The sequence below is a fragment of the Hesperophylax consimilis genome, chromosome 21, assembly GCF_061612785.1.
Source record: "Hesperophylax consimilis isolate HC1 chromosome 21, BYU_Hcon_1.0, whole genome shotgun sequence".
NCBI classification, from domain to species: Eukaryota; Metazoa; Arthropoda; class Insecta; order Trichoptera; family Limnephilidae; genus Hesperophylax; species Hesperophylax consimilis.
This window is the reverse complement of record NC_142856.1, coordinates 5,615,722-5,628,486: the sequence shown is the minus strand read 5'-3', so window position 1 is coordinate 5,628,486 and position 12,765 is coordinate 5,615,722.

Sequence of the window (12,765 nt, the reverse complement as noted above, 5' to 3'; positions counted from 1 at the left end):
AGTCTTTTAATATTGCGCGTGAGAATGATGATTTTTCCAGAAATGCATGTTTTTGGAGATTTTTTGACTGTTTTCGCTTATTCTTATCAAGATTCCAAAATTTCAACGCATTTGGTACAATAGAGCCTGAGAACATGCCGAACCTAAATCCGAACCCAAATCTTGAAATATTGCCCATAAGAATGATGATTTTTTCAGAATTAAATATTTTGGAGATTTTTTGACTGATTTCGCTGTAGACAATGAATCTTATAAGGATTCCAAAATTTCAACGCATTTGGTACCATAGAGCCTGAAAAAATGCCGAACCTAAGTCTGAACCCAAGTCTTTCAAAATTGCCCGTAAGAATGGTGATTTTTCCAGAAATGCATGTTTTTGGAGATTTTTGAACTGATTTCGCTGGAGACCATGATTCTTATCAAGATTCCAAAATTTCAACGCATTTGGTACCATAGAGCCTGAAAAAATGCCGAACCTAAGTCCGAACCCAAATCTTTCAAAAGTGGCCATAGGAATGGTGATTTTTCCAGAAATGCATGTTTTTGTAGATTTTTCAACTGATTTCGCTGGAGACAATGAATCTTATAAGGATTCCAAAATTTCAGCGCATTTGGTACCATAGAGCCTGAAAAAATGCCGAACCTTAGTCCGAACCCAAGTCTTTAAATAGTGCCCGTAAGAATGATTATTTTTCCAGAAATGCATGTTTTTGGAGATTTTTTGACTGTTTTCGCTAAAGACCATGATTCTTATCAAAATTCAAAAATTTCAATGCATTTGGTACCATAGAGCCTGAAAAACTGCCGAACCTAAGTCCGAACCCAAGTCTTTAAATAGTGCCCATAAGAATGATGATTTTCTCTGAAATGCATGTTTTTCCAGATTTTTTGACTGTTTCGCTTAAGACAATGATTCTTATAAAGATTCCAAAATTTCAGCGCATTTGGTACCATAGAGCCTGAAAAAATGCCAAACCTAAGTCCGAACCCAAGTCTTTCAATAGTGTCCATAAAAATGGTGATTTTTCCAGAAATGCATGTTTTTGGAGTGGATTTTTCGACTGATTTCGCTGGAGACAATGAATCTTATAAAGATTCCAAAATTTCAGCGCATTTGTTTCCATAGAGCCCGAACAAATGCCGAACCTTAGTCCGAACCCAAGTCTTTAAATAGTGCCCATAAGAATGATGATTTTCTCAGAAATGCATGGTTTTCCAGATTTTTTGACTGTTTCGCTTAAAACAATGATTCTTATAAAGATTCAAAAATTTCAGCGCATTTGGTACCATAGAGCCTGAAAAAATGTCGAAACTAAGTCCGAACCCAAGTCTTTCAATAGTGCCCTTTAGAATGGTGATTGTTCGAGAAATGCATGTTTTTGGAGATTTTTTGACTGTTTCGCTTAAGACAATGATTCTTATAGAGATTCCAAAATTTCAGCGCATTTTGTACCATAGAGTCTGAAAAAATGCCGAACCTAAGACCGAACCCAAGTCTTTTAATATTGCGCGTGAGAATGATGATTTTTCCAGAAATGCATGTTTTTGGAGATTTTTTGACTGTTTTCGCTTATTCTTATCAAGATTCCAAAATTTCAACGCATTTGGTACAATAGAGCCTGAGAACATGCCGAACCTAAATCCGAACCCAAATCTTGAAATATTGCCCATAAGAATGATGATTTTTTCAGAATTAAATATTTTGGAGATTTTTTGACTGATTTCGCTGTAGACAATGAATCTTATAAGGATTCCAAAATTTCAACGCATTTGGTACCATAGAGCCTGAAAAAATGCCGAACCTAAGTCTGAACCCAAGTCTTTCAAAATTGCCCGTAAGAATGGTGATTTTTCCAGAAATGCATGTTTTTGAGATTTTTGAACTGATTTCGCTGGAGACCATGATTCTTATCAAGATTCCAAAATTTCAACGCATTTGGTACCATAGAGCCAAAAACATGCCAAACCTAAATACGAACTCAAGTCTTGAAAAATTGCCCATAAGAATGATGATTTTCTCAGAAATGCATTTTCTTGCAGATTTTTTGCCTGATTCGCTTAAGACAATGATTCTTATAAAGATTCCGAAATTTCAGCCCATTCAGTTCCATAGAGCCAAAAAAATTGCCATTTAAAGACTGAACCCAAGTCTTGCAGTTGTGCCCATAAGAGTAAAGATTTTTTCAGAAATGCATGTTTTGGAAGATTTTTTGACTGATTTCGCTTAAGGGAATGAATCTTAAAAAGATTCCGAAATTTCAGCGCATTTGGTACTGTGGAGAATCACTTATCAACCGTATAAACTAATTTTTAGGTGTGTTATCACTAATGGCAGAGACTTGAACGGCGAAAAGACAACCACAGATTATTCCGATTCTAATAGCCGTTCTGACAAGTCCTGTCATACGTTTGTCATTCTCCACATTAAAGCCTTTCGAGTTTAATCTAAAACTGTAATCTGTTAAAATAAAATTATCCTTCTGAAATATAATCGTATTTATTGGAGTCAAAATATACATGGACGGTGACGTTATTTGCAGCACAGGTAAGCATTAAATACACGACATCATAACCTCCATAAATGGTAACAACCCGACGATTTCACGCGGTAGAATAGAAATTTAATATATTCTTGAATATTTCTCTCTTTGATAAATGACAATCAGACGATCAGAACGACTATTGGACCGGAATCCTGAGGAATTACACGGTGAGTTCATTCTTACAATTATTTTCAAAATTTTTAATTTACACTTTGTTCCTGAATACTAAATGCTGCTCAGTAAATATAAAATTATGAAGTATATACCTACTTCCTGTGATTGTTACGACAATTTCAGATATACGATAATGCAAAACCCCATACTGTGATTTTAAAGACATCCTGATTTTCATGATTTATTTTCTCCAACTAATGATAAAAATGTCTCTTATTCTTTTAAGATTTAAGCTTGCGTAAAAATCTTTTTCAGTGAGAATTCCAAATCATCTCTACACGTGTGCATGCAGAGCAGCAATATAGAGTTCCAACCACAGTGACGTACATCATTGCAGAAAATAGCAACCAAATCTCTTCATGCTAGCAGTACTTCATCCCCACGAGATTCTGCAAGCCACAGCAAGCAGCATAGAACGCCGTTGGAGACAAAAGAACCGATACAATCGTAAAGTTTTAAAATTTTCACTAATTTTAATTTTTAATTTTGAGTACCTACATGACTTTGCAAAATGTGTTATTACAACAATATGTTACAACTAAATCCTGGCAAATTTTAAATGGGTACAATTAATCAGCAATTCTATAATTGGATAAACTACCCACATTTATAAAAATAAATTAAGCAAATTTTTAATCTTGAAAAATGTATACAAATATCAATCTGTAAATTAAAGGTTCGAATCTCGGATAATATTACCAAAATATTCCAACAATTTATGACTCTATATTAGTTTCTAAAAAATTACATAGATGATTCCTTTAAAAAAGTAAATTCCATTGATTTAAAAAAAAAAAATATCCATCTGCATATTTGCCAAATTTCCACACATTTGCTAATCTCGAACTAAATGCGAAATGACCACACCTGTCAGCCAAGACATTAACCTCGATAAATTCTACTCCGAACAAACCTCCGGAACGAGTTCAACGTGTAATCAACAAACTAACAACATGGAATCTACCAACACAAATCAAGACCTCCACCATGTCTCAGTAAGGCTTCCACCTTGCTGGAAGGACAACATTTCATTATGGTTTGTGCAGACAGAGGCTCAATTTGCAAATTCACGAATAAAAGACGACTTTACAAAATACAATATCATCGTCGCAGCCCTAGATTCGCAAATTCTACAAAGCGTGAGTGACATTGTCACGAAGCCGCCAACAGCTGAAAAATATGCAACTCTCAAGACAGCACTTATTGACCGTCTCCAAGATTCAGCGGAGAAGCGTCTGACACGTCTTCTCACAGGGATTCAGTTGGAAGATAGGAAACCCACAGAACTCCTACGTCATATGCTTGAATTGGCCGGACCCGCCTTAGCGGAAAGTGAAATAGTGCGAACATTATGGATGCAGCGCCTACCACAACACGCGCAAGCAATACTCTCAGCACTCTCGGAAAATAATATCTACCAACTGGCGTCAGCAGCAGATAAAATAATTGACATATACCAAACAACTGAATGCAGTGCGGTGGATCACAAGAATAGGCAGAGTTCATCAAGAGCGGAACCAACCGAAACATCCATATTGCTTCAACTCCAGAAACAAGTTTCAGCTCTCACACACGAAGTATCCAAGTTAAAACTTACCCAGACGAATCGCTCTACAGATTTCCGAGGAAGAAGAACTCAAAGTCCTCGTAGGAACTTCTCATATCATAATGCACCACAACATAACTACACAAGAAGAAGCAGGTCCAAGTTTCGTGATAGACCAGCCGAGAAGAACAATGATTTTTGCTATTACCACACGCGATTTGGGGAAAAGGCTCACAAGTGCTATCAACCGTGCTCTTTTACTAAAAAAACTTCGGGAAACGACAGCGGAACCTTGCAGTAGAGACATGTGAGATTCCGAACAACAAAACTTGTCGTCTCTTCGTGTATGACTTGCAAACACGACAGAAATTCCTTGTGGATACTGGTGCAGATGTGTCCGTCATACCGAGAAATCCATCTTATAACAAGAACAGTTTAACTTCTGACAATTATCCCACTACACTGTATGGAGCGAATGGAAATCCTATTAAAACCTATGGTACAAGGACCGTCGAACTCAATTTTGGCCTACGACGGGCATTAAAATGGCGATTCATTGTTGCCGATGTTTCAAGACCGATACTAGGCGCAGATTTTCTACACAATTACAACTTAACAGTTAACCTCAAAAAAGCAATTATCGCAGACCAGTCTACAGGTTTACTAATCAAGGGAACAACTTACAAAGGACCAACTTCTGGAGTCTCTACCATTTCTACATCACAAAAATATCGGGACATCCTGAACAAATATCCTAACTTAACAAGACCTAATATGAAAATTCCTGATAAACAAAAACATACAGTAACCCATTGTATAGAGACGAAGGGACCTCCTGTCACTGAGCGTGCTCGTAGGCTGGCACCAGCTCTACTAGAAGCAGCCAAAAAGGAATTCAAGTTCTTAATGGAGCAGGGGATTTGCAGGCCATCAAAAAGTAATTGGGCCAGCCCCTTGCACATGGTCAAGAAGCCAAATGGTGAATGGCGTCCGTGCGGGGACTACCGCAGATTAAACGCAAAAACAATCGTAGACAAATATCCTATATCTCAACTGCAAGATTTTGCACACAAATTATCAGACGCTACTATATTCAGCACCATAGACATGACGCGTGCCTACCACCAGATACCAGTGGAACCAGCGGACATACCAAAGACAGCGATCATTACCCCATTTGGGTTATTTGAATTTACACGTATGCAATTTGGACTAACAAATGCAGCACAAAGCTTCCAGCGATTTATGCATGCTGTAACCAAAGACTTAGATTTTTGTTTCGTTTATTTGGACGACATATTAATCGCTTCCAAAAACGAAGAAGAACACAAAAAACATCTAGACTTACTGCTAAATCGTCTTGCCGAATATGATCTGGTAATTAATATAAACAAGTGCCAATTTGGTGTACATACAGTTAACTTCTTGGGACACACAATCACCCAAAAAGGAATGTCGCCAATTAAAGAAAAAGTAACAGCAGTCACAGAGTTTCCAACACCAAAAACAGCAAAAGACTTACGAAGATTTTTGGGAATGCTAAATTACTATCGCCGATTCCTTCCAAATTCTATCAACACACAGACTAAGCTATTCAACAGCATCAGCGGTTACAAAAAGAACGACAAAAGGATACTTACATGGAATCAAGAACTGACAGAAGCGTTTGAGGAAAGTAAACAGCAATTAGCAAATGCAGCTTTACTCGCGCATCCAATCCCATCAGCAAGAATTTCTATAATGGTCGACGCTAGCGACATAGCCATGGGAGCCTCACTACAACAATTCAACGACAACTCTTGGGAACCTCTAGGATTATTCTCGAAAAAATTTACACCAGCTCAAAAGAAGTACAGCACTTTTGATCGAGAACTTACCGCCATTTACGAAACTGTAAAATATTTCCGGAACCACATTGAAGGAAGAAATTTCACAATATATACGGACCATAAACCAATTACCTTCGCCTTTAATAAGAAGCGAGCCTCTAGCTCACCACGGCAAGAAAGGCAGCTTGATTATATAGAGCAATTTTCAACAGACATTAGACATGTTTCCGAAGAACATAACGTCATTACCGTTAAAGGACAACCAAAACGCGTCTCGATAGACCGACTAAAACCCGCCTTTGTACCAGCAGAGGATAATGTACCTATTTCAACATCTGTCCAGGAACCACTCCCAGAAAACATTACAAGAACAAGATCTGGTCGCAAAGTTCATTTTCCTGATAGATACCAATCAGTACGCAAATGAATGGAACTATGGCAATATAAATTCATTTCCTTATTAACATTCATACAAACTCATATCAAGTATAAGTTGATTCATACAAAACAAAATTTTATAGTAATCTATATAAAATACCTAACCAAACTCATGGAAATTTCAAAGTATATATATATTTTAAATTTACCGAGCAAAAATACTAAAAGTCTACAAAAACTTGATGAAATTTTGAGCTTTAGTATTCAAACTATCATAATTCTTGTAACAAATGAAAATTTTTCATTCTTAAAATCATGTAAATAACATGTAACTAGTTTTAAGTAAACTTTAAAATCGTATATTACACGATACAACATCAATGTCTAAGATATTATCTTACAACCAGCTAAGTAGCGAACACTTTAATATGTTTTACAATAAATGTACCAAGCATAATATATCACGCATCAATATAACATATGTCTTACCATTATATCTTACCATTACATATAACATGTACTTAGGATAACTTATATATATAAAACGGACTTAATATTTAACATTTATCATGTAAACCATATACCAGATATTAATGTATACCTATATAATAAACATAACCAAGTTCAAAACCATTCCGCTATACGCGTTGAAGTTTCATATATTAAAAAAAAAAATTTAAGCATTTTTATGTAAATCTTGTTATGCAAAAATTTTACATGTACTTTCAACAACTTTTAACAAACCTATGTACTTAGTTTTACAGTACATTATGTATTCTAAAGGAATTGAACATGTTGTTGAAATTTTCTTATTTATATGATACAATAATATTTTATACCATTTCTTTTAATGAAATGTAATTGTTTATAACCTTGTAATATTTTAACCGCATCCTCTCAAGTGTGATGAAGGTAACCTGCACCACACCTGATAGAATGTGTTGTTGAAAAAACTATTTTATCTAAATATTACTCCTTAAGTGTTTACAATGGTATTAGTAAATTTACCACAAGTTCAGGTATTCAAACCTAGTATATAAACAGACTACACTTGTAAACAGTTGACGAGCTATTATTATATGTTCATAAGAAGCAAATATTTTTTAATATATACTAGTACTCACTAAATTGAATTTTCAGGTTCATGCATTTATAAATTGTACTTTATATTATAAATAGTTTTAATAATGTACTTTATCATATTTCAGTAATAGAAAATTTACTTTATATGAATAATAATTGTACAGCTTCTAGTATAAACACACAAGATGTTTCTAGGCTACCTTTACATGACATTCATGCCATCATTCAGCCAATAGCTTGAAAGAATTTTGCCCATTTTTAGCCAAGCTCCAAACCAAATGTTGTTGAAGCCTCACGAGTTATAGATTTCTTTTTATGTCGTTATAACTTTATAACTGGAGGGGAGGCGTGTGGAGAATCACTTATCAACCGTATAAACTAATTTTTAGGTGTGTTATCACTAATGGCAGAGACTTGAACGGCGAAAAGACAACCACAGATTATTCCGATTCTAATAGCCGTTCTGACAAGTCCTGTCATACGTTTGTCATTCTCCACATTAAAGCCTTTCGAGTTTAATCTAAAACTGTAATCTGTTAAAATAAAATTATCCTTCTGAAATATAATCGTATTTATTGGAGTCAAAATATACATGGACGGTGACGTTATTTGCAGCACAGGTAAGCATTAAATACACGACATCATAACCTCCATAGTACCATAGAGCCTGAAAAAATGCCGAACCTAAGTCCGAACCCAAATCTTTCAAAAGTGGCCATAGGAATGGTGATTTTTCCAGAAATGTATGTTTTTGAAGATTTTTCAACTGATTTCGCTGGAGACAATGAATCTTATAAGGATTCCAAAATTTCAACGCATTTGGTACCATAGAGCCTGAAAAAATGCCGAACCTAAGTCTGAACCCAATGCGTCTTTCAAAATTGCCCGTAAGAATGGTGATTTTTCCAGAAATGCATGTTTTTGGAGATTTTTGAACTGATTTCGCTGGAGACCATGATTCTTATAGAGATTCCAAAATTTCAAAGCATTTGGTACCATAGAGCCTAAAAACATGCCAAACCTAAATACGAACCCAAGTCTTGAAAAATTGCCCATAAGAATGATGATTTTCTCAGAAATGCATTTTCTTGCAGATTTTTTGCCTGATTCGCTTAAGACAATGATTCTTATAAAGATTCCGAAATTTCAGCCCATTTGGTTCCATAGAGCCAAAAAAATTGCCATTTAAGGACTGAACCCAAGTCTTGCAGTTGTGCCCATAAGAGTAAAGATTTTTTCAGAAATGCATGTTTTGGAAGATTTTTTGACTGATTTCGCTTAAGGGAATGAATCTTAAAAAGATTCCGAAATTTCAGCGCATTTGGTACGATAGAGCCTGAAAAAATGCCGAACCTAAGTCTGAACCCAAGTCTTTCAAAATTGCCCGTAAGAATGGTGATTTTTCCAGAAATGCATGTTTTTGGAGATTTTTGAACTGATTTCGCTGGAGACCATGATTCTTATCAAGATTCCAAAATTTCAACGCATTTGGTACCATAGAGCCTAAAAACATGCCAAACCTAAATACGAACCCAAGTCTTGAAAACTTGCCCATAAGAATGATGATTTTCTCAGAAATGCATTTTCTTGCAGATTTTTTGCCTGATTCGCTTAAGACAATGATTCTTATAAAGATTCCGAAATTTCAGCCCATTTGGTTCCATAGAGCCAAAAAAATTGCCATTTAAAGACTGAACCCAGGTCTTGCAGTTGTGCCCATAAGAGTAAAGATTTTTTCAGAAATGCATGTTTTGGAAGATTTTTTGACTGATTTCGCTTAAGGGAATGATTCTTAAAAAGATTCCGAAATTTCAGCGCATTTGGTACCATAGAGCCTGAAAAAATGCCGAACCTAAGTCCGAACCCAAATCTTTCAAAAGTGGCCATAGGAATGGTGATTTTTCCAGAAATGCATGTTTTTGAAGATTTTTCAACTGATTTCGCTGGAGACAATGAATCTTATAAGGATTCCAAAATTTCAGCGCATTTGGTACCATAGAGCCTGAAAAAATGCCGAACCTTAGTCCGAACCCAAGTCTTTAAATAGTGCCCGTAAGAATGATTATTTTTCCAGAAATGCATGTTTTTGGAGATTTTTTGACTGTTTTCGCTTAAGACCATGATTCTTATCAAAATTCAAAAATTTCAATGCATTTGGTACCATAGAGCCTGAAAAACTGCCGAACCTAAGTCCGAACCCAAGTCTTTAAATAGTGCCCATAAGAATGATGATTTTCTCAGAAATGCATGTTTTTCCAGATTTTTTGACTGTTTCGCTTAAGACAATGATTCTTATAAAGATTCCAAAATTTCAGCGCATTTGGTACCATAGAGCCTGAAAAAATGCCAAACCTAAGTCCAAACCCAAGTCTTTCAATAGTATCCATAAAAATGGTGATTTTTCCAGAAATGCATGTTTTTGGAGTGGATTTTTCGACTGATTTCGCTGGAGACAATGCATCTTATAAAGATTCAAAAATTTCAGCGCATTTGTTTCCATAGAGCCCGAACAAATGCCGAACCTTAGTCCGAACCCAAGTCTTTAAATAGTGCCCATAAGAATGATGATTTTCTCAGAAATGCATGTTTTTCCAGATTTTTTGACTGTTTCGCTTAAAACAATGATTCTTATAAAGATTCAAAAATTTCAGCGCATTTGGTACCATAGAGCCTGAAAAAATGTCGAACCTAAGTCCGAACCCAAGTCTTTCAATAGTGCCCTTTAGAATGGTGATTGTTCGAGAAATGCATGTTTTTGGAGATTTTTTGACTGTTTCGCTTAAGACAATGAATCTTATAAAGATTCCAAAATTTCAGCGCATTTGGTACTATGGTAGTGGATATGGTAATAGAGCCTGAAAAAATGCCGAACCGAAGTCCGAACCCAAATCTTTAAATATTGCGCATAAGAATGATGATTTTTTCAGAAATGCATGTTATTGGAGATTTTTTAACTGATTTCGCTTTAGACAATGAATCTTACAAACACTCCAAAATTTCAGACCATTAGGTACCATTGAGCCTCAAAAGAAGCCTTTTAAAGTCCGAACCCAAGTCTTGCAATACTGCTCATAAGAATGATGATTTTCTCAGAAATGCATGTTTTTCCAGATATTTTGACTTATTCGCTTAAGACAATGATTCTTATAAAGATTCCAAAATTTCAGCGCATTTGGTACCATAGAGCCTGAAAAAATGCCGAACCTAAGGCCGAACCCAAGTCTTTCAATAGTGCCCTTTAGAATGGTAATTTTTCGAGAAATGCATGTTTTTGGAGATTTTTTGACTGGTTTCGCTTAAGACCATGATTCTTATCAAGATTCAAAACTTTCAATGCATTTGGTACCATAGAGCCTGAAAAAGTGCCGAACCTAAGTCCGAACCCAAGTCTTGCAATAGTGCCCGTAAGAATGGTGGTTTTTCCAGAAACGCATGTTTTTGAAGATTTTTTGACTGATTTCGGTTAAGACAATGAATCTTAAAATGATTGATAAATTTCAACGCATTTGGAACCATAGAGCCTGAAACAATGCCTAAGTCCGAACCCAAGTCTTGAAATATTGCGTATAAGATTGATGATTTTTCCAAAAATGCATGATTTTGGAGATTTTTTGACTGATTTTACTAAACATCATGATTCTTATCAAAATTAAAAAATTTTAGCCCATTTGTTACCATTGAGCCTGAAATAGTGCCGAACCTAAGTCCGAACCCAAGTCTTGCAATAGTGCCCGTAAGAATGGTGGTTTTTCCAGAAACGCATGTTTTTGAAGATTTTTTGACTGATTTCGCTTAAGACAATGATTCTTATAAAGATTCCAAAATTTCAGCGCATTTGTTTCCATAGAGCCCGAACAAATGCCGAACTTTAGTCCGAACCCAAGTCTTTAAATAGTGCCCATAAGAATGATGATTTTCTCAGAAATGCATGTTTTTCCAGATTTTTTGACAGTTTCGCTTAAGACAATAATTCTTATAAAGATTTCAAAATTTCAGCGAATTTGTTTCCATAGAGCCCGAACAAATGCCGAACCTTAGTCCGAACCCAAGTCTTTAAATAGTGCCCATAAGAATGATGATTTTCTCAGAAATGCATGTTTTTCCAGATTTTTTGACTGTTTCGCTTAAAACAATGATTCGTATAAAGATTCGAAAATTTCAGCGCATTTGGTACCATAGAGCCTGAAAAAATGTCGAACCTAAGTCCGAACCCAAGTCTTTCAATAGTGCCCTTTAGAATGGTGATTGTTCGAGAAATGCATGTTTTTGGAGATTTTTTGACTTTTTTCGCTTAAGACCATGATTCTTATCAAGATTCAAAAATTTCAATGCATTTTGTACCATAGAGCCTGAAAAACTGCCGAACCTAAGTCCGAACCCAAGTCTTGCAATAGTGCCCGTAAGAACGGTGATTTTTCCAGAAATGCATGTTTTTGGAGATTTTTCGACTGATTTCGCTGAAGACAATGAAACTTATAAAGATTCCAAAATTTCAGCGCATTTGGTACCATAGAGCCTGAAAAAATGCCGAACCTTAGTCCGAACCCAAGTCTTTAAATAGTGCCCGTAAAAATGGTGATTTTTCCAGAAATGCATGTTTTTGAAGATTTTTTGACTGATTTCGGTTAAGACAATGAATCTTAAAATGATTGATAAATTTCAACGCATTTGGTACCATAGAGCTTGAAAAAATGCCGAACCTAAGTAAGAACCCAAGTCTTGCAATAGTGCCCGTGAGAATGGTGATTTTTCGAGAAATGCATGTTTTTGGAGATTTTTTGACTGTTTTCGCTTAAGACCATGATTCATATCAAGATTCAAAACTTTCAATGCATTTGGTACCATAGAGCCTGAAAAACTGCCGAACCTAAGTACGAACCCAAGTCTTTTAATAGTGCCCATAAGAATGATGATTTTTTCAGAATTGCATGTTATTGGAGATTTTTTAACTGATTTCGCAAGACAATGAATCGTACAAACACTCCAAAATTTCAGCCCATTAGGTACCATAGAGCCTCAAAAGAAGCCGTTTAAAGTCCGAACCCAAGTCTTGCAATAGTGCTCATAAGAATGATGATTTTCTCAGAAATGCACGTTTTTCCAGATTTTTTGACTTATTCGCTTAAGACAATGATTCTTATAAAGATCCCAAAATTTCAGCGCATTTGATACCATGTAGCCTGAAAAAACGCCGAACCTAAGTCCGAACCCA